At 40.2% G+C, this 23,746-nt stretch overlaps 1 protein-coding gene across 15 annotated transcripts in view; it reads left to right on the forward strand.

Annotated features, from left to right (window-relative positions):
- The first annotated feature begins 586 nt into the window (after positions 1–586).
- The window catches only part of ARPP21 (cAMP regulated phosphoprotein 21), a 143,485-nt gene continuing 120,325 nt past the window's right edge, over positions 587–23,746 (forward strand). For 11 of the 15 annotated variants that reach the window (XM_074900770.1, XM_074900764.1, XM_074900776.1 and 8 more), the window contains exon 1: positions 1,225–1,705. The gene's annotated coding sequence lies outside the window, so the exon portion shown is untranslated. The other 4 variants (XM_074900775.1, XM_074900779.1, XM_074900765.1 and 1 more) reach the window with 3 other exon arrangements.

Consider the following 23,746-nt stretch of genomic DNA (forward strand, 5'->3'; position numbering starts at 1 on the left):
CAAAATCTGCTGCAGTCTTTCCCCCCCCCTCCCTTTCAGCAGCTCGGCTGATCAGTGCGGATGCTGTCAGGTTTCACCAGTAAAAATAATAACTGAAACCAGCCTCCCCAGGCCTTCACTAAAGCTGTCCTCCGGAGTCAAGGGCCCGTTTTCTTCCGTCTTTTTTTTTTTTTTTTTTTTTTTTGGGGGGGGGGGGAAGGGTTGGGGGCGACGGGGTGTGGGTGGGAGCAAATAACAAGGAGCCGGAGGAGATTAACGAGCTTTCTCTCCTCATTAGCCCTGCTCGGGCGCTTTGTCTCTGCTCCTGGCTGGGGATGGGCTGGCGGGGAGGGGGGAGCAGCGTGGCCGGAGGGGCCGGCGCGGGACGCCACCCGGACGGACGGACGCGGACGGACAGACGGGCACCCCCACGCCACACACAGACCCCCACGGAGCCGGGCCGGGCCGCGCCGTCAGCGGGCGGCGCGTCGGCGTGGGGTGGGGTGGGGTGGGGCAAGGCGGGAGGGGGCGGGTGGGGGCGTCGGTGGCGCGATGGCGGCGGCGGCTGCTCCGTGAGGCGGCTCCTGTGTGCGAGGCGGCCGTTGGCGCGGCCCCGGCAGCGCGGAGCCGGGGCGGCGGCGCTGAGCGCTGGGCGCGGAGCCGGCGCGGAGCTGCCTGCGGCCCGGGGCGCGCCACGCCGCGTGGGCGGGGAGAGAGAGAGAGAGAGAGAGAGAAAGGGAGCGGGCGAGGCTGCGAGCGCGGCAGTGCGGGCCGGCAGCGCGGCGCAGAGAGCACGGGCGGAGACAGGGAGCGGAGCGAGCGAGCGAGCGGCTGCGGCCAGGCACCGAGGGAGAGGCACCCCGGGCGAGGACAGGCAGCGCCGCAGGCAGGGCAGGCGACGGCAGACCCCCCCACCCTATCCCCCCACCCAGACACCCCCCGGCGGAGCCGGGCGACGCGAGCGGAGCGCGGAGAGAGGCGCGGCGAGGCGGCCCCGGGCGGGAGGCGGCCGCGGCCACCGCGCCCGGCCAGCACCGCGCCGCGGCGGATCTCCTCCCGCGGCGGAGGCGGAGGCGGAGGAAGAGACCATGTCTTTCAGGAAGACAGGCACTGTACTGTAACAGCAGCATACCTGCAGCCAAATAAACAAACCAGCCAACCAAAAATACCACCAAACAAACAAACAAATAACCCGAGCCACCAAGACGCTGGGGGGCAGATCCCGTTTACAGGCAAGGTAAAAAGAAAAAAAAAAAAAAAAGGAAAAAAAACCAAATCAAACCCCAAAACAGCCAAAGCAGCATCTGTAGACATTTGTGTGGCGTGATGTTCTTTGTTGTTGCGATTTTTTTTTTTTTTTTTCCTTCCAGCATGTGTCTTCTGTCATTTCGTTGGAGTCATTCGCCCCCCACCCCTCCCTTCCCCCCTCCCCGTGATCTTTTAATTTTTGAGGTCAGGGCGGCTTGAGCATGTGAAGCGGAGGGAGAGGGAAATAGGAGCTGTGCATGGAGCCGGGGCTTGCGGTTATTACGTGCGATGTGCAATTATTTATAGCAGCTGCAGGATTCCGACTCTAAGATGTGGTATTTACCAGAGGGGGAGGGAGGGGAGGGAAAAAGGAAAAAGGGATATCATTCGTAGTCTAGTGGGGCAGGATGACATCGGTGCTGAAGCCGGAGCCTCGCACGGGATCTCGGAGCGGCGGGGTGGAGGCGGTGACGGCCAGGTACGGCGCGGAGGGCTGTGCCGCGGTCCGAGCGGCCGCCAGCCCCCGCGGAGGGCGGCGGCGCCTTCGCAAAGTTTCCGCCGGCGGTGGCCGGGGGCGCTTCGGCGGGAGCGGCCGGGGCCGGGGCCTCCGCCGGGTCGGAACGCGGCGGTGGGGCGGCCGGAGCTGGGTCTGCGGGTACCGGCGGTGCCCTCGCCTCGGAGCCGTGTCCGGAGAGCGGGCTGAGGCTGGGGAGGGGAGCTGCGGGAGGAGGGCGACCTCCTCCCAGCGGTCGTTTTGGCTAAAATGTATCCAACTGTAACAAAAGAAAAAAAAAAAAAAAAGAAAAAAACAACCCAAAACCCAAACCAACTTTTACTCGCTGATTTGTGAGCAGCATCGAGGGATGCGCTTTAAAACTGCCGTGCTTTGCTGGAGGGAAAGCCTGGGCTGGCGTGACCGGCATTGTTCTGAAGGGTGGCGGCTGGAGGGTAACTGCTCTACTTGGTGCTTCCTCAGCATCTTTTTCTTTTGCATGCAGTGAAGGAGGATCACAGCCCAGGAGTTGCAGTCGTATCGTTAGGTATCCTAGCGGTCTGATTTCATAAAAAAACCGGTTAATGTTACTCCGCTGAGCGTAATTCTGCCTACTTGTGTGTGCGTTTCAACGATATCGCTTGTAGATCTAACCAAGACGTGCTCATCCAGTGCAGCCATTGCGCAGTCTTGTTTAATTGTTGGGGTTTTTTGGTGGGTTTTGTTTGTTTGTTTGTTTATTTTGGGTGTTTTTTTGCATTCATTTACCGTTTCAGCCAGCGGGGGGAACACACTCATATTTCGGGTGCATTTTTCCGTGCTAGGTGTGTCTCTGCGCCTCCGCTCTCCCTCCCGTCTTTGCGCTTCCAGGTGTGTGCGGTTTTGCTTAAACTCACCTCGCTGCCGTGTGACATTGCTGTAAATGTGCCGAGAGGGGAAACAAAGGCATTAAAGAGCAGCACAAGTGTTTGTTGATCACCTGTTTGACTTCTCTACCATTGCGCTGAGCTAGATGCATGCCCGGTGTGCGTTCTTCTAAATGGCATCTGTAAATTTTAGGCAAGTACAAAGCGATTGAAGCTGAGGGTGATGGGGAGGGGAAAAAAAAAAAAAAAAAAAAAACACAACAAAAAAAAAGCCCTGTAAACTGACCTGCAACTTTTCAGTCGCATAATTTAACTGCACGCTGATTTTTGTTTTAGCAGTCTTCGTCACGGATCGAGGCAAGTTTGTGTGCACAATTAGGCTTGCAAATTGCTAATCTCGCACTGACTTTGCCTCTCAGTTCCCAGCTGGGCATGGTTACCTTGAGAGCTGTGGTATCAGCACTGTCAGAGCATGCTCCGGTGGGGAGATCGGGTGTGTTCTATTTTTAATACTATTTAATGAAGATGCTTCTCACTCTGCAATATACGAAGCATAATGGAAGAGCAGAGCGGTGATTGGTTATGGATACTGGAAAAGGAAAAATGCAAAGGTAAAAACGGAAATCCCTCAAATATTTCTATTACATTAATGAAAGAAAATGCAGCTGTGCAGAAAGGTGATCGATTAGCTGGTTTTAAGTCGAACTGTTTTGTTGTGTCTAAGAGTGTTTTTTTAAAAAAAAAAAATCTTTAAAAAAGTTGTGTGAAACAAACTGTAGATAGGAAATGATTTTGTGCTGTTGATAAATCTGATTGTATGTGGGTATGGTTAAGTTGAAGAAGAATTTTAATTTTTTTTTAATGTTGAAATGTCTTCTAGTGGAGTAGCGCTAAGGACTATCTTAAAATTTTTTATTTTTTTTTTTGGTGCTAACCAGTTTTAATGATGATCTACTTATGTTCTTATTGGTAGCCTCCTGAAGCAGGAGTTTTGAGGTTTTATTCCTTGCAGTTAAAAGTTAATTCAGTTGATATTAAAAATCATTGTTGCCTGTAATGCTCGCAGAATGCAAGCAGCTGTAAACCTCCTGCGATATATGTGTAAAGGAAAATACCTATAGATAACTACAGTGTATGCTATCATGCAAGATGCATGTAGATACGTCTGAAAAACTGCTTTGTTTAGTTCCATGTATCTGCAGTCAGAAATTAGCTATCTGCAACAATCCATGTGCTCAGAATCATATAGACAAACTTGCCTTGATTAAAGATGTCTTCTAGAAAACAACTGTATTTTCTCTCTATTGCCTACAGTTTTATAGGATGGTGGTCTAAGAAATGGCTGAGTACCCCTCCTGCAAAACCTTTTTTCGGGCAGTCACTTCTTTCTGCTATATGTTAGTCCTTTGGACTGCCCCAGGGCTAAGTGTGCAAGTGAGGGTTGCTCAGACAAGTGTTGCACTGCATCGCACCCATGAAGGAAAAATTACATAATGATGTTAGAGGAAACATAATGAGATTTTTAACGCAGGTGCAATGATAGATCTCAGAGAGAGAACAACAGTCACTTTGAAACTTTATCCTCTTGGAGTAAAACTGTGGGCAAAATCATGTTGTCCTGATGGTGCTGCTTTTCCTGTGGGCTTTACTGGGGATATTTGCATGATTACAGTAAACTTGACTTGGCCTGATAAATCGATGTTATTAAGAAGAATTTCTTGGAGTACATAAAAGAAACCTAAGGAGTTTTGAAGTCCACTGTGCTCTTGGCTTCCTCCCAGGTTATGATTTTAACAACTAACTTTAAACTTAAAATGAAGTGGGGGGGGGGTGGGGGGGGGGGTGGTGGTGAAGTGCACTAATTCTAGGATGGCTTACTTACAGTCCATCTCTTCTGTAGGCATCGCTCTCACTACGATCGATGGGAGCTTTAAATTTGGAAGTGCGTCCAGGGTTTGGTTCAATGGTTTTATCAGTGCTCAAGACAGACACAGGGACAAATCTTCAGCAGCTGTAAATTGATGTAGTTCCATTGGTTTTAAGAGCAGTATAGATTTACACCAGCTGATGGTACACCCTTCTGCTTGTAACATACAGGATCTGTAATTTACATTGAGTGGTATTATCAATTTTGATGGTATTAGTTTCAGAGTAGGAAAATGATTTTGGCAGATTGGCAAATCCTTGTTTGTAGAGGCTACTCAGAAATGAGTGGCTTGATCCAGTGAGTGCTCCCAGCTCAATTTATTTGTTCAGTTGTAAAGAGAATTTGTAACTTACATGATTATTTAAAGGAAATGCTATTTGTGTTAAGTAATCTATTTTCAAAAATATCATTAAAGGTTGGCTAGCTGAGAAGTAATGTAACTACTGTGCAATAAACTTGCAAAATCCGCTTGTCCCCTGCTCATTCATTTATTAGACTTGAAGCTCTGTATTAATGTTCTCAGCAGGCAGTAAGTCAAGCAAATGGGTCACTTTTTCTTCTAGAAGATTGAAACATTCATCAAACAAGTAATACATGGCAAAGACTCTGTACGTTCCAGTGGAGAGCACTTGATCCTGAAGACTTAAAAGTGTATGAACATCTTTGTATCTGTATGGTAACGTGCATTTCTAGGGCGCATTCTGTTTTGGTGACAAACTGCAATCCAGGTAAGTAGAATTTTCCCCATTTTAAGACTGGGTAAATTGAATTGCAGATAAATTATGCAAACCATGTGAGGTCACACATCTAGTTTTCGACAGTCATCAGATGAGACCTATTCCAGTCTTAGCCTTATGCAGTTCACCCCTGGATGATAAGGCTCCCTGACTAATTGCTGGGTTTTGTTTTGTTTTCTAATCTTTCCACTTCATATATAAAATGGTGGCTTTCAGAACGTGTAGATGTAAATAAATTATTTATAACAATTACAAATATTTCATTTTTACATAATTTAATGATAAGCCCTTCTAGGAAGGAAGTGTCTTCAGAACAAGTGCAAGGAATGACTCATGTCTGGTCTTTTTTTTTCCTAAAAAAAAGTTAATATTAAACATGCCTATAAATTCAGCTAGACATACTGGTTACTGTTCATGGACAGGATGTGTTTTTCTTGGGTTCTTGTTTAAGAGATTCAAACCCAAATCAGAGTAACAGCCACTAGGGTTTGCATGAGTATGCCAGTGTGCGCACACACACACACAGTTTATTAGAAAAATAAAAAAAAACCCAACATTATAAAACTGCAGTACTTTGTTTTATTTAAGACTAATTTTTTGATAAATAGCATCTGTGATGGGTTCTTGGCAAGTAAGTCCTCATTTGTCGGTGAAGGTCCAAACTGCTTAGTTATAGGACTTAAGAGTTAAACTGCTCATCGTTTTCCTGGATGTTTGAAGTAACTCCAGTTTTAGACTCCACATTATCTCATGTGGTGGTTTGACAGTAGGTAAACTTGATGATGCATTGCCAATGACCCTATGAAAGAGGGCTCCCTATATAGAGGTCTCATGTTTTTCCTTAGCTTATTTTCATTTTTATAAAGTACAGAATCTATATCAATGTGTGGCATATGCAATCCAAAGTTATGAGTTGCATTAATTCCAGGGGAAGAATATGGAACTCTGTGTCACCTTTAGGGAAAAAGCCCCGAGCAAACACTTTCATAATGTCCTACTGCAGTTGCCTTCTTTCACCTGTTAATAATGTTGCCAATATTTACTACTCCTTCCTTTTTCACTGCTGGGGTTTCCAGGCTTTCAGGTAATCCATCATCAGTACGCTTCTTTATGGTTCCTTGGAAAAAGGAGTTGCGGGAAAGGTCTCCTTTCATTCAAATGTATTGTTTTTTTAATTCCATGGTGAGATCTTTGTTAGATCATTCCAGTTTCCTAAATAAGTAATAAGCTGGTATATGAAAAGGTTACATCACTTTTTTTTTTCCCCCTCTCATGCCTAAATTCCCTATTACTGAGAGGAAGAAGCAGACTGAATATGGAGAGGAATACAGAGAAACAAGAAATAAACAAAATAACGTATTTTACAGGAGTGAGTTCATAAGAGCTATTTAGATGAAGTAATTGCTACTGTGATAAACATGGTGAAAAATACTAAATATGAGATGGCCCACAGGTTTTTCTGTTAATGTTGAAGAAGCTATGAAGTGTGAGAGAGTGATAATGTCATACAGCATGACTTAGCTGAAATGCAGAAGGCGTAGTTAGGCAGTGACAGCTGGGAATTTGAAATTTATGATTTGGATATCCAATGACTTTCTGAAGCAGGGAGTTTAGAGTATTTTTCTAGTCACTGGCAATGTATGGAGGCAGTAACTATGTAAGACTGTTCTCAGGGTAGACATGTTCACATAGCATATGTTGAAGTATGTAAGGTGAGAAGTGCATTTTATAAGTGAAAGAAAATGTTGTTCACGGACAAACTGGAACACTTTTATGCTTCTTTCTCCAAATCAGATGCCTGCTCTTGATCTTTTCAGGCCAAGAGTCACAGTTAGCAAGAAGAATACCATGAGAAAGCAAAAAGTCCTATGAAAAGTATGCTTGTAATTTAATGCTTTCTAGTATACGTCTCATTTAGTCTTAGGCAATACTGTGACTTATTTATGAGCTGTTTATACAGTGCCTGTGTTAAAATTATAGAAGCTTAGTAACATCTTCCAACTGATAAAATGGTCTTTTTCCTAAATTGGATGCCTTCAAGCTTTTGTGTCAAAGGAAATCTTGAATGGTCAGCAAGATGGTGTTAAAAAGTAAACAGCAATTAAACAAACCCAAACAAAACTCTCCTCACCCTTTTCCCCCACTGGTAAACACTCTGGTTTTTATTTGTCAAAGTTTTTGTCTTCTGTTTGCAATCTATACGAAAACATAAAAATCAAATATATATATGAATCGACTCCTTTCAGGCTTATGTTTCATCCCAATTTTTATGGCCACACAGCAGTGATTTTTACTGGAATCATAAAATCATCAGAGCCAGTTTTATGTTCTAGGAATTGAATTCTGTCATCAAAAGTATGCCTGAACACATAATTTTGTCATTAATTAATCCTGTTGCAGTATTTGTATTTTTATTGCTTCAGGAGTTGAAGTCTCCCTGTGCCTTCGATGCAGACAACATTTTGTTAAATTTCATGATATCTTTAAATATGAGAGTCAGGTTGTGGTGCTTTTCTTCACAGTGAATACATGCATCTTGGGTTTGGTGACTTGCAGAGCTTCTCATGGTGTAATGCTTTATTTACTGTGAAGAAAGCTATCACAATTTGTTCCCAAGTAAATAAGGAGAGCAAGATTTTTCATCTGAATTAAGCTAGTGCAGATAAATTGCCATGATTAGAAGCATGCTATAAATAAAATTAATTTTTTTTTTTAAGAGTTAAATGCTCCATGCTAATTAATGTTGAATTCAATGGGAAGTTTTACTGGGGAGCACACTTTGGTGCTGATGCTCTCATGTGAAATAAGTACTTAATGATGCACTTCTGGAGGGTATGCCCACTTTGTGCCTATTGGGTGTTTGTGCCGTTGAACTTAATTTGAAATGATTTTCCTTTGGTTGCACAAAAGGAAATAGTACATTGCAGTGGTTCAAACTAAACTTCGAGGTTTTTCCATTTTCAAGTGACTGTTCCGTTTCTAAATACATTGCCATTGGCATAACATTTAGAATAGTTTGAATGAGCTTGCTTAATGTATTATAAAGTATTTGTCACGGAGTCAGAAATGTTTATGGTGTCATAAAAGCTTTAGGAGAAACACATCAAATAAATCGGTCCACTCTAAAGGCTCACTAATGTAAGCCCGGGAAATGTCCGATAGCTTTATAATTTGTGTACTTTATAAGCCATGAAATCTGAAGTGAGGAGGTCCGACTGTTATGCTTTTGGTTTTTGTTCCGTTAAGAAAAATTCACAGCTTTCTTCTACCAACCAAAAAAAAGGAAGATTGTGAACATAGATCTAAAAGGAAAGCATAATGACTAACTTACAGCATCTTAAACTGCTCTATTTCGTAACACATACTACAGTGAGGAAAAAGATAATGAAACCGTGTTTGATTCGGGTATGATTTTTGGGGAAGCTGTAATTCATAGAAAACAAGTCTAACGAAATTGGAAAATGCATTGTATTTACCAGCTTTGTGTATCTCAATATGCTTTTCCACTACAGTATAGCAATCTGTTCTGCATCTGAGCAGCAAAATGGAGTGGTCTCTAGTGACAAGAATTGTGGCAAGCGGTATAAGAATACTGTTAGATACTGAAGACAATGAGTTATTACTGATGGATAATGTAACTTTTGTTTAATTTGTGTACTGATGAAAATGATTGAACTTGAAAGAAGTCCTTGAATGACCTGCTTCTTGAAGTAACAATCTCAAATTCAAGGACTGAGATAAGGGGGTGGTGGGGTAAGGGGAGTAATGGAGGATTAGTGGCAGTAGTACTGCTTGTAATGTGAAATCAGATTATGGGGCATCAGAAGTAGGAGGGCAGCAAAGGGAAGAAGGACTTTCAGGAGATATTCCCTGAAGATTAAGTAAATAGGGTTTTAGATCACGCAGAGAAAATATATAGGTGTGTAGTCTCTTTTCGGTATAATTTCTTTTCTGATTTTAAATAAATAAATCCTTATGAACACGATGTGATCCCTGTCGTTGCATGGAGGATCAGGACAAAGTGACTACTCCTCTGCAATTGCATTTGATCTCCTCAAATCTGAGGTTACAGGAATTGTAAATGACCTACGTCTTCTGAATTTTGCTGTTGCGGAATTGCTCCTCTCTGCCACCTACCTGGCAGAAGAGACGGAAAGAAACAATATTGTTGCCAGGGTCTGAGGGCAGCTACACAGCAGCACATGCTAGCATGAGACCTGTTAGCCTGGCTTAATGTCAGTGCACGAAGCCAGTGGGTGAGTCTTGGGGAGGCATGCAAGGTTGTGGGCTCTCTAGTATGTAGCCAGTTCTTCTGTGAGAATAAATTGGTTTCTGTCCTTAGCTCTTGTCTCGGCATGCCGGTAACCTCATAAATTAGGTATTTACTGAAATAGCATAACGTGTCCCGTGACTACATAAATTTACACCTTTCTGTAAGGGCTTTATATTAATGGAGAAGGATCGGTAGAAAAGAGCAGATTGAGACACAAATCTTGATGCAGCACTTCGCCTGTGGTTATGCTACCGGTAACCATCTAGCCCTGTCTGTGGGGCTGTGGTTTCTGCAGGCACCCTGTCCGCTCATCCTTTCGTCGTGATCATTTCCGCAATGCGGGAGGAAGATGCGGCAAGCACCTACCTCTTTCAAATCCCACATATTTCTTTGATGTGTTTCTTACTCCTCAGGGTTTTTTTTCAGGAAGGGGAACAGAGAACATAATTTGTACTCACAAAGGCTAATTATAATTTTTCCTCTACAGATCACTTCTTAGAGAGCTGTATGTTCAAAGAACTGCTGCTAACTCTTTTCCACATTACAGTTATGTTTAGTGTCCAGGCAATGAAAGTCAAAATGTAGCTTCTTTTGGCACCTATTTCTGTTTGTGTTTATTTAATAACATACACTGGCATCATGTCTTTATTATGTTGTCAGGTACTTCAAAGCCATCTGTAACATAACTGCATCAGTATAAGAGAGTGTCAGAAAACAAGGCAGTAAAATATCGGCACTTCTTAACAAAACATTTTATTTATTAAACAGCACAATTTCAACATGTGGAAAAATGAAATCAGTTCTGATTACTTCAGTAGTTTGAGAACGACTGCAGTAATACCCGAGTCTTTGACTTCTTTAAAAAATAACAGCAGACTGAGCAATTCAGTTGTGTATTATGAGAGAATTCTATGGCATGGGAATGTGTTTGCTAGATTTGCACTGACTCCAGCATAACGAAAGAGGTGCATAAGTGACCCAAGTACTTCTAATGCACAGGTGAACGTTCCCCAGCATTGCGTCATTTATTACCTATGCTTGGTAGTTGGAATGAGGCTGGCAGATGATGGTGTAACATACCAGTGCTGCTCAGAACCTCAGCTGTGCATGTACAAGCAATTTCAATATCTAGTCACTGACGGACAGATGATTTTAGTAAAAGGAATTCAGAGACTCCATTTCTGACCTCTGATGGTTTATTTTGGGGCCAGTAACTTGAGGCGCTGTTGTGATTAAGCACTGTAAAATTGGAAAATAGAGATAATTTTAAGGATCCTTACAACCTCAGCAGAGAAAATAAAAATTACAGAGGAGAGCTAATGTATTCTTCTGGCAAAAGCAGAGTGTGTGAAGGAAAGCACACTGAAGTTAGAAGACTTATTGCATCCTGAGGTGTAACACACAAACAAGGGATCTTCCTTAAAACCAGTCCCTAGCCCAGATTTAAAGGTTGCTGAAAGTGCAGGGAGTTAAATATTAGAGGAATTCACTGCAGTTCCAGTGTAAACTCTTTTCTTGATTTGTTTTTGATGTACATATTTCAAGCAGTGCCTAGCATTTACGTCTCTGCCCTTTTGCTGGCTGTTTCCACACATGCATCAATTGTCTCTGTTCTGCTCCTTACATCATCTGACCATTCTTCGTAACAGGCCTTCGCTTTTGTAAGTTGTGCCCCTTGTGTGAACTTCCTGTTGTTAAACTGCCCCTTCTGATTTTTCTTGGTTTTTCATCATTTGCTCACATTTCCCAGCTTTTTTTTTTTTTCTCTATGTCAGTTGCGTGGCCCTGTTTGAAACGGCTGAAAACTTTGATTTATTCATCCTATAGTGCTGCACTCTTAAAAATTCTGTAGGTATTTGGACAGTCGGTTTATAATAAAACATGTTACATAAAGCGTACTATCATTATGCAAAATATGCCAGTTCCCAGATCTCTTAGACTTTGTTTTGGTATCTCTTAAGGAGGTAGTACCAAACCAGCTCCTATTACATCTGTGGTGAAATCTAGAAGACCTTGTGCTTTTGAACTTCATGTATGCAGCTAATATCAGTGTACCTGGGTCCCTTTGGGGCCTCCATTCAAATGCAGTAGCTCCACAGAATTGTATGGTTTTTTTGATGTTCCTGGAAAACGTTGTGTCCTGAACTCTTGTCTATTTATGTGGGTTATTTTTTTTCTTGGGTTAGTAATATTCTCAATAAATTTCACATTTGTCAGTTGCTTAGAAGATAAAATGTAATGGAAATGACACACAATTAAATACCTTTGACGGTGTGGTGTTGTCAAAGACTTTTTACATGTTGGCACTCTGACCTTTCAGATGGATTGCTGTCTGGTGTGAGCAGGAGATACTAACGGCTAGTGAGGCACCTAATGCATCACACTGGATGCAGTTTACTGCATTACTGAGTTGTACAATGAAAAGAGGGAAAGATAGATGGAGTTCTTATACGGACAATTATTTCATATTACATGTCTGTACACTTGTTGAATAGGCTTGGAAACTGCACCAAAACCTGAAGGTTACATATTCTTATAACTTTGATTATAATGATTGTGTAGCCACAGATCCTGGTCAAAAGTGGAGGAGACCGATTGTAAAGCTAGTTACTAAGATATTTAGCTGTCTACATTTAAGGACCTAACTAAATACACAATCCATTTTTGTGAAATGCCTATACAGAAGCTCCTTGTAAAGACAGGGAAGTAAAGGAACTGTTGGCTGAAATGTCTTACTGAAGTGGAAGACTGATGTGTTTGAAGGAACATGGTTTGCTGCCATCATCTGAAAGTTAATTTTTTTTTTTTTCCTGGAAATCTAATCTTTTTCTACATTTTATTTCTCTGGGTTTTTGTTTTTTTTTTTTTTGGTTGCTGAGATATTGCAGAAGTGCCTGTATTCAGCTACCAGTTACAAATTAAATTCAGTTATTTGTTTTTCAGTAATCTGATTGCCATTAGTGCCTAGTTCACTAATTGCCTGCTGTACTATGTCAGTTTATTATGAAAGTTATATTCTGAGTATTCCAAAACCTAATAAAGAAATGATGGTGGCAGTCTGAACAGATGATGTATAGTAGTTATGAACTGATTTATGTTTTGTTTTTCTTATGGGTTAATCTGCAGACTCGTGGACAGTCAGCTCATTTGTGTCTCGATCATCATTGAATTGAAGAAATCTCTCACCAGTTAAAGACAAAAATCTGTGTTGTGTGGACTCATTCCATGTTTTAGAGGGATGTCGTACTAACAAGTTGTTTATTCCACAAATAAAATAATGGTGCCAATACTCTTCTCAATGCACTCGGTGATAATTGAATTATTGAGTTCAGTTGTTGGCTAAGGAGACGATTTGTGATTTTTAAAAGCCTGTGTATACGTGTCTGTAGCTGCACAGACTTGGAACACAGTGAGACAGGCTAAGTGAAAAAAAACAAGCCCAGGTGTAAGTTGACTGAAGGAAAGCTCTTGCTTTTATTAACTTAATTCTCTAGTTTTAATCCTTGCAAATAAAGGCATGAAGATGTTAGTTCATATAACCCTGTTCCTGCAACTTGAAGAAATATGCAACTGGAGTCTGTTTCTGTAACAGGGAAGCTGGTATGGCTAGGAGATCCTTCCAAAACGTGCATCCACATAGTTTGTGGTCTCTTAAGTTTAAGATACAACATCAGTATTTCTGAGTAAAACTAAGTTGGGACGTTTCCCAAATGACTGTATTACTGATCTGCCTTTTCAGTGCAGTGGATAGGAGAACAACTAGGTTGCATTTGGAAGATAGGCAAACACTTGTTTTCAGCTTTCTGCTAAATTCAGACATTAGAATGGGTGAACTCATATTATGTGGTAAGGGAAGCTGCTATAGAAGTAATGTTGCTTTGTGTTCTTCAGCCCACCAGAATGACTCTAGATGCAAAATGAAGTCTTGACAAACCCCACTCTTGTGCTCACAAGTGTCAGCTAAATGAAAACAAGTTTTCAACGATAAAGTTTTTTTTTTTTCTGTCATTCCAGTAAAAACTAGGTGTGGGAAAAGCAAACAAGTTAGAAAACCCCCAAGTTTAAGATGAGGAGAATGACACTGGGCTAATACTATTACTATGAATAAGAGTAGCTGGCTCTGTAGGAGCGCTTCCTTCACTGTCGCCCAGCTGGGAAGTGTGTGTATGGGGGAAAAAGTCCAGCAGTGGCAATGAGCCAGTGGAGACCTGTTCCTCTCTGCTCCGCACAGGCTACAGGCGATGAGTGTGATAGCCATAAGATGCCTGTTTACTTCAAGAAATGAAAGGACACCCTTTTATAAATTGGCTGACTAGTCTGCCGAGAGAGGATGCGTTCGCTGACTCACTAGCAGAAAAACAGGGCTGCTGCATTTCAAAGTATTTTCTGATACAGATAGTGAAATACTATTACTTTTTTTTTTTTTCAGGAAGGGGACAGATTTTAAGTACTTCCAAATGCCCGTCTGAGGTTATTTGATAATTTGGGGGTTTTATTTTCCAGTGAAGACTTCTACAAATATTTATGTCTTAAAAAGGGGCCTTTCTGACAAATTCAAACGCTACCGATACATAAGTTGGTGAGCTGTGTGCTATACCAATATCCTCACAAAAAACCAACTTTCCCAGCAAATGCATTCTCCAAAAAGCAAAGACAGATAAATGGGCATGTTGTGGGTGAGTAACATAAAACACTTCCAAGAGGGGGAATGGTCTATCATAAGACAGTAACTCAGGGAAAGGTATTAAAGAAATAGGAATCCCTGTTGTTCAATTTTTTTTTTTTTTTTCTTCCTAACATTCTCTAGCACTGAATTTCCCTTCCTCACACTTAGCTTTAAGAAGCATGGTTGTCACTCGGGAAGGAGAATAGGCAGCCAGCCATCTTCCATCTGTGTGAAACTTTTTTAACAAAGATTCATTTGGGGGGTGAATAGAAGAAGAAAACAAAACAAAAGGAATTGGTTTTAAACAAAAAATGCACTTTCGGCATCATTTGCACTCCCCAATGAAAAGTAAGCTGTTCAACCACTAACTGTGGTGATCCAAAGAATGCAATATGTTGGCAGTTGTGCTGTGTGGTAGACAGTGAGGATAAAACCCATGGTATAAATGAATATTCTCAGCAAGGCTTTGAAAAGTGCTGGGAGCAAATTCGAACTCGGGTAATGAAAGCAGACTTGAAGTGAAATTGAGCTGATTGTCCTTACTGATTGCCTTGTTCTGTTTGCATTGATACTCTATAACATACCATAATGGGTGTACAGCTGATGTACTCAGGCCTCAAGATACCGCAGAGGAATACTCCTCCTGTGTAAGTGAAGTATGAAAAGACAGTTTGAGAAGTGTAGACACTGCTAATTGGGCTACTAGAAGAAATATGAAGAACAGCAGTCCACTTTCAATACTGCATTTGTCATAAATAACTAAAATGCCATCACTTTAGTATTGAGATGCTGACATGACTGCCTGCTTTTCCCCGTGTTTATTGTCAGTGTTATTATGCAGGCTTGCACACTGCTTAATTCTTAGTTAATTTCTCTTAGGAAATGAATCTGAGCCATTATTATAAATTACTTGTAAGTGCTATTTCAATCTAATTAGATTTATAACAGAATGGATCCTGTAGACAGAATTTTGCATAAGCATTTCTCTTGCTCTTTCACTTTCCTACCTACTATCCTGTAGCAGTAGTTTCTATAACAATTTGATACAGACGCTACAATGAATTGTAATGTGCTTCAGAAGGTCATACAAAAGAGGCCTGGAAGGTTTTTCCTGATTATTATTACTATTGTTAAAAATGCTGAACTTCTAGGTTTCTTGTTACGTGCCCTGTACAGACAAAACATTTTTAAATATGCTTATGGTTTTGTTAGCGGCTCATTTTCATACACGTGTTCACTACCTGCCACAGAAGTGTCTGGGTTTAAAGGGGGCACTGGAGAATAGAAGATGCTGGAGAAAACTAGCCATGTACCTGGGAAAGGGGGTGCTAGTTACCCTTCTAGCTCTTGTTTTGACCAACTTCATTACTAATTTAAGCTCTGTGTCCCTCAGTGTCCCTATCTGGAAGGAAATACTTTTGTACTTACATTCCCTGAATGTGTTGTTTTCTTCTTAACTGGAGATGATGGCGTCTTACAGTGTTTTTTATAATAAAGAGGCACTATAGGAGTAATTGCCTCTGTTGTGCTAATATTGGCAGATACAATCCAGTTATGGTACCTTTACAAGTTAGCTGTCACAGTTATTTGTGTGCACTCCTTCAATCCACAGCGAATATGAAGACACTCACTTTCCTGTTGCTGCTGTTAGTCTCTGCTGTCAGCATTGGATATTACTGCCTTTATTTAGTGGTTCTGTTCCAGACAAATCATGTGATAGCATGTTTCTGGTAGTTTTAGCAGATGATAACGTTGAAGAATTTGAACAGGTACAAGATAAACATAAGTTGGAAAATAAAGTCACCATATGTTATCAAAAAGAAAAAAGTCACAACCATTTTAAAATTTAGTACCTGAGGCAAAGATTGAAAGAATTGATATGTTTCTTTCAGCTGATTTATTTTATATTCTAGTCTAGAAATATGTGCTTATGTACATCACACATTCAGGGTTAGACCTTGCCAGGATAGTTTTTCAAACGATTTTTTTTTTAAACCTGATATGTACAAATAAAAAGAATGCATCCACAAATGTCAGATTTAAGTGTTGCAAAAAGCTTTTACTTAAGTAGGTAGATTTTTATTTTGCAGGTCAAAGTTTAATAGACAAAACATTTTGAGAGAGAGGCTTTTGAAAATGTTACAAAGTAGACATGACCTGTTTTGTTACAGGCATGTGAATTCTCCTCTTGTGCCTTTTTCTTCACTTTGTGCAGAGTGTTAACAAAAGGTCATCCCCCTTTAACGAACTACAATTATTTATAATTCTTTATGCTAAGCTCCATTCAGTGTTTCAAATATTCAAAAATAGCTGCAATTCTAAAATAATTATTTTGAATGAACCCTTTATTTATGTGTTTTGTTGCTAGAATGCTAATATCTTTCTAAACAGCTTTTTAAGTGTATCATGCAAATGTATGGTATTGTAATGATTGTGTAGGTATACACAAGAATTTAATCACATCCTACATCTCTGTTTGGACTTTAACTTTTATCTTGAGACTCTTACTTTGTGTTAGAATGTTATTTCTCACTTGACAGGGTTTCTCTGGAGACTGGCTTAAAGAAGTGACTTCAGACACTGGTTTGCTGGGCTCTGTATGCGTGAGAGGTCCTGGCTTTTACCTTTAAAGCTTCCACTTGCTTCTGTGGCACAGTTTCACTCTTGGATGTGGACATCACTGAAGTTTGTGTATTGAGATAACCAGTTCTCCGTGTCACTGGATTGTACGCGTAGGTGCTGCTTAAATCAGAGGCTTTTGTATAAAAACATAGTTTTCATAGTTTTGATTTCTTCTTATTAAAGCACCCACTAGTTCTCATATAACTGCTCCATGCGATTAGTTTTAGGCTTCACTCTACTCTTTCTCAGTGCTGCTGTAGGTTCATTCTGAGGACTAGTTTGACTGCTGTGCAGCAGGTACCCTCCATTGTGCCAGAGTTTGCATCCCGTTTCCGTACTTATCCAAGGAGGTACCAGACATGAATGAGCGGCTGGGACAAGTGTGTTAATTGCTTTTTCAATTTTTTGTTCAACATAAAAGAAGTTTAATTTAAAACAGGAGTTGTCCTTTTCCAGCTGCCCTGAAGCACTGTGCATTTCCTCGTCTCCAAGTTTTTCTTTTACTACTGGAAATTTTACCGTTTTCTGCTTGCTGCAGCTAGCTCCAGCGAGTCCTTTTCTGTTTTGTTTTTTTTTAGTAACACACTGCTTTTGTGCCCTTGAGTTCTTTTCAATTTTCTGATATTTCTGATATCATGATTACCCATTTCCCACGCCTCTGTAAGCCAGAGAACACCCCTACACCTATTCTGTCTTCCCTGTCTATGCAAGAAGAGCTTCCCTGTTGTACAGACTTCTTTGTTCACTTCTTTAATAGTTTCTTATGTTGTCGAAAATGTGTAATGCTTTTTAAATTTTACAAAAACCAGATGGCTAGAGGCATAAAGTCCAAAGCCAGATTTGGTAATAAAATAAGCCCGTGGCAGCAGTGAAACACTAATGTATTTAGCATTAATTTGCTCTTTGAAAGGTAAGATTGCCTTATAAAACCTTTTCTATCAGCCAGTAGAGCCGAAAGACAGTGTTTATGGTGAAGTGTAGATTGAGTTACAGACTGCTGTTTGTTTTCTGATTGTCTGATGAGAATGTATATCCATTGTCTAAGAAATTAAAAATACAGTTGCATTCAGTAAATTTATACATGGAGAGTGTTAGAAGCGTAAGCAGTCTTCCATGTGTGTCACTATTTATTCTGCATGCATGTTTCTTTAGGACTTAATGGTGCAAAAACCTTAGGTCTGATCTGCTAAAACAGTTGTAAATGTTTCAGTGTTAAATTACATGTATGTGTTGGTGGTTACAGCACATCACTACCCATTTGTCCCCAGTAGAATACTACTCTGCTGACATGAGCTTCCACAGAACCATGTGAGAATAGATACGACTGCAGTCATTGTTCAGTGACTTGTTTTGCCTTATTTTACTCGTGTTCAGATTTCTTGCGTATATACAATGCTCAACTGTATCTCACTGCAACGAAATTTTTGCATTCACTGTGGTCATAAGCAGTAAAATAAGTAAACTAATGACATTTCTGATTCTTAAAAAGCACATGTACACACCAGTTATGTACATGTGTAATATGGTGTTTGCAAAAAAAAAAAAAAAGAAACAAAGTCAGTATTGTAATATCACTTTTAATTTTATAAAGAAGGGACCTAGTCAGGTTCTTTTTGTTTCTTCATTTTCTAAAGATACTCAGTCAAAGGCTCGGAAGTAATGCAAAAATATTTGGTGATCTCACTGAGCTGGGACAGTGAGAAGTGTCCACAAACATACATTTCAGAAGAGAAAGAGGTCTGTAAGTTTTATGGTACATCCTTGAGATCAGACCTCTCCAAGACACAGTCCATAGATGAAAAGCAAATTGATTCCCTTCATTTCCTACAGAATCTCCTAAAGGACCAAGAAAACAAAAATGTGGTAGTTGTAAGGCTTTTTACCATCCCCAGTTCACATCTGGAACTGATAACATATAATATAGGAGCAAACCCAGACACGAAGAAAGCTCCAACCTGAGATACTCTCCTGGGAGGTAATTTTGAGTTTGGAACATACTCAGAGAAGTGCTTGGCAGAGGAACTAAAGACCACTGAAAGAAGTTTTATGTTGTGTCTCTTGAAACAGAAATAAATTTAATGTACTTAAATTATCCCTTCAGACCTCAGGCTCTATATTACTATGTAATTATTTTCTTTTCTTTTTTGTTTTCTCTTCCTTCCCCCCTCCCCCCCGCCAATTGCCAGAGAATGAAAAATCATTCTTATTTGATACTGGTTCACATACTGGGATTAATAGAAGTATTTGACATATTAAGTCAACAAACCTTTTTCATAAGAGATTACAAAAACTGAAGAAGTGGATGTAAAAGAAAATTGTGCAGACATTTTTAATTTCAGAGAATTTGAAGAAGTTGTTTAATTGCTTTGTCATATTTTGATTTGTTTTGTAAGGTCACTCATGCCAACTTTAATGTTTGGATTTAAATGAGAAGAGCTTTGATTTCAGTAGAGAAAAACAGAGTATTTTCAGTATAGAAGAAGGTAAAACTGATCTGGAGGCCCCTAATAGGACGTATAATACATGGGTGGAATTACAGCCAGCAGCCACACAGAACTGTGATGTGGGAGGATTGGAACAGTAGCTTTGCCAGTCACAACTTCAGCTGAAATACTGCTAATTCTGCTGGAGCAAGGAATCAGTGCAGTCTGATATTTGAATCAATTGTTACAAGATACTAAATGTTTGCATATTGAGAAAATTACTTCCACTGAAATTGAAACAGGTTTCTCCTATTGCATTTGAATCTTTGGTAACCCCTAAAAAAGTAGCTATCCAGAAGTTAAACACTTGAGAGGTCTTTCTTATAGTATAGGGGATAATAGTAAGGCATCTGATAATGAAGGGAAGGGAAAGAATATCCTCTAGAGGAGGTCTTCTAGTAGTGTGTGCAAGCCATCTTACAATGTGCTATGAATGATGCTTGGACAGCCAAGTGTTTTGTCCTCCTCCAGGGAGTAGCCTATTAGCTGTTACAATGCCAGTGGTGGTACCCACCAAAAAGATGAGAACTGTCTTTCTTAATTATCCCTGCTCTGTCTGAGACTCCATGCTTCAGAAATTTTGTATTGAGAAGCCCTTTGAGGAGGAGAAAAGTCTTACAAATTGTTTTAGAAGACTGATTCTGGCTTTCCTAATTGAATATCTGTGAGAGTTATATTTTGCAGTTGTGCCTAGAGTTTACAGCCAAGATCAAAGGCTTATTAAACTCTTCCCTTTTTAGTCCCACACACTGAAAAAAGGGTCCTTTACGTTGAACAGGCATAAGTAGGAGGCAGATGGAAAAACAGAGGCAGAGATCCATATTCATACAGCCAAACAGAGCAGAGGAGGCAGATGCATTTGTAGCATCAGTGGGTTTTTTTCATTAAGGAAAATCACATTTTCCCAAACAGTGAGTGAGAAAGCATTTCCCAATGAATGTCTTCAGACTGATACCTTTATTATTATATTGATGAACCTAAGCTTAGTTAATTGATTTATGGAAAGTTACAGGAGTAAGAATACCTTTGAAACTCTTGTTTTACTTTGTGTTTTCTTTCCTGGTTTGTTTTTTTAAATACTGCCCGGTATTCTTGTCAATATTCTTAGTTCTGTGTATCATAAGATGACAAGAATATTTTTAAGCAGCCATGTAAATTGCGAACTAAGGTGTCTCTCTTATGCGTGTGCAAGGTACTGGAATATTAGATACTTTGTTCCTTATGCAGTTCTAAGTATGAAAATGACTAAACACCAGAGCCTCCAGAACAATAATATTCTTATCATGCTCTGATTATAGAAAGATGTAAGATTTTGGGGTCAAAGACAAGAGAGCTAAGAATTGGGCCAGTCCTGATAAGTGTGAAAACTTCTCATTGTGGCACTCTTGTCTCACCAGCTTCAAGCAGCATGGATCAGAATTGCACATAGTAGACAGAATGTTTGCAAGTGCTGGGCTTCTCCTTCACTGTTGGTTTTAAAACCTTAATTGCCTTCGGCCATGGCTATCCTTTCTTTAATTTTATTAAATTGGTGACAAGCCCCTCACAGTGAAAGAAGCTTGGTTCTGTAAATGTTTGTGGATATGTAGGTAAATATTTTGGGACATGTTGGTTTTCTAGAGTTAGAAGGTTTTTTGGTCAAAGTAAAGCAAGTATGTTTGAGAGAGATGTTGGTTTTGGTAGACTAGTATGACTAGAAAAGGTTTCATTCAGTTGGTGCTCCGAGTCCTGCCTTCTTGTTTCATTCTGAGTTGTCAAGCAACCAGTATGCATGCTGGAGGCTGGTTAGTCTGTCTTGATGTTTTTCTACTCTGTCAGTGCCTTGGTATTTTGATTTCATAAAAACGAAATGTTACCTAAAACAAAGGTTTCCAAGCAAGGAGAAAGACCCTCTGTTGAACCTGACAACTGAAATTTGGGCAGTTCTATCAGATAATACCTTTTAAGAGAGACCATTAATCTTTCAAATTTTAACCTTTGGTGTGTAACAAAAAATGCAACATTAGGCATAAAGTAACATGCCAGCAGTTAGATCTGGCAGCCTTTTCACCTGTCTTTGGCCACAGTCAAATACAAATATGAAGAGCCTTTTATTCTTAGATCTCCAGTTGGATTAAAGGCAGGCTAAAACTTGTCTGAATTTAAGATGGTAATGATGCAGATAAGGGTTGGAAAGAGTCAGATGAAGGGAAAAAAAATAAATTAAAAGGAGCAGTAAACTCCCTCTCTATTACTTGTTCTTCAAAGACACTTCTTAAATTAGGTCTTTCTTAGCCTTTTGTGGATTTGAAATTTAAAGTTCCAGCAGGCAATAGTGTGTTTGGATATTTTTGTAGGAGAAAACAGACAAAGGAAAACTCTTCCAGTGGCTAGAATTTTCTGCTCTTTAATCATTGCTGTGTGTGTAAATGGGTGGGAAACTTGGTGTTGGGGGGGAAACTGCAAAACTTATATATAAACACAAAGGTCTTCAAGCAAGAGATGGTGGGGTCTTAGGGAGGTTTGTGTGTGGTTTTTGGTGTTGTAGTTGGGGGTTTTATTGATGTTGGTTTTTTTTAGGGTGACCTCCAAAGTTAGAAATGATAACAACTAGTATTCTGATTTGTTGTAGAAGTACTTAAAGGGTCCCACTGATTTAACTATTGTGCAGTCTCACAGGTTTTGTCTATACTGAGAAGGTGAAAAGGGGATAGGAAAGTAATAAACATGTAAACTGAATAAACAGCATGTAGCAGCAAATGTTGTAAGAGTTACATGATACTGTGTTTTCAGATGGCTTATGAAGATAGGTTAGACCATAAACCTCATCTCTCTCCTGGGGATAAGGTAAGAGGAAACATTGCTTCCCTTTAGATTGTATTTGTCTGTCCTCAGAACTCATTGTCACTGAGTATTTTTGGTATCAGATTATTGTAGACCAAAGAATTTCCCAGAGAAGATCTTACTATGACCTGTTAGTGGACAATGTAAGGTCTTTTAAGTTGACTGAGAAACATAGGTCTTGTCTTGGCTGGCTGCATCGTTACTGGGAACACGATAAAGGGGATCTAGCTCTGTCAGTGTTACTGCACTTTGGACTTGCTCTAGCAAAGTAATATATACAAGGGATAATGGATTTGCCTGCGTAGCATATTAGTGCAAGTACTGGTTTTCCTAATACTTGACGCCCTTGCTCTTTTTAAATACCAAATTTACCATGGACTTAAATAGTTAGGACATGTAGAAATTGTATCCCTCCTCCTTTTTCTTGCCCTATTTCCCTGTATCTTTTCCTCTTCCTCGCTCATTTTTGAAACAAACAAGGAGATTAAGTACCAAAACTCCATTAGTACAACATTGAAGTTGAGAAAGAAATTGTCAGGTTGGCTGCTTATGGTTCCCACAACAAGCATAACTAGGCTAAATTGCACATATGTATTAAGACATAAAACAGAATATAGCAATACGGGATATTCCTTATAACACATTATGCATGCTGTGGGAGCCATCACTTTGAAAATCTTGACTTCTGCGTTTTTAAAATCTCATTTGAAATGTAACATTAATGTATTTTTTCCTTTTGCATGTAAATTTTTTTTCTGTGCCCACTGGTGATAAAAATCAGGTCATGAATGCCATGTTGGTATTCCTGTGAACTCTGCATAGCAACCAGTCCTTCATTTAACATTTTTGCAATGAAAACTGATACAAGAAGAAATGAATAACAGCACGCAGTGAAATGAAAAGTGTAAAACAGTGAGATCCCATTATGGCCACATTACATCTGAGTAAGTTCCAAATGATCTCTGATAAATGTTTTTAGAAAAACAGATTGAAATATTACTTTCCTGGCTTACAGACACACATAAACGGATACTTAAATTACATTTCTGTTCTCTGACTGGTAAGTGTTGTACCATTTTGCAATCTAGCCAGCCTTTAGTTCTTGTACTGCTGTACAATTAACAGTTCCCATGCCAAGGCTACACCATGTAGATGTCAAGGGGTTACTAAAACACTGAGCTGGGCAGAATTAAACTCACAGTGATTGCTGAAGCTAACATCACCAAGCTGCTGTGGCAGCATAGCAAGCCTGGCTCTGTTCACTAGTCCGGTGGTGGGATTCCTGGGCTGTCATCATCTCCTTTAGCCTGTTTCGAGTCTCATCCTTCCTTTATCCTGTTCCTGTTTGGTTCTGGTGTTTGAATGTTTTGCCTGTCAGCAAAAGGAAGACTTTCACATGTAACTTACAGGGCCAGGAAGATTGACCTGAAACTGGTCATGCAAGGGTTTGATTACTTCTGCTCAGTTGAATAAAATGACTCTGTTTTCAGTGTCAGCATTGCTGTCGTGCTTCAGGCTTTCTACCATCATCCTCTTCTTATGACTCCTATTGAAATCAGAGGAGTTTTTATGGAGCAGCAGGATAGTTTGTAATCAACAGCAGAATATTGCATTTACAATGATTTTGTT

The sequence above is a fragment of the Athene noctua genome, chromosome 2 (assembly GCF_965140245.1).
Source record: "Athene noctua chromosome 2, bAthNoc1.hap1.1, whole genome shotgun sequence".
Classification (NCBI taxonomy): Eukaryota; Metazoa; Chordata; class Aves; order Strigiformes; family Strigidae; genus Athene; species Athene noctua.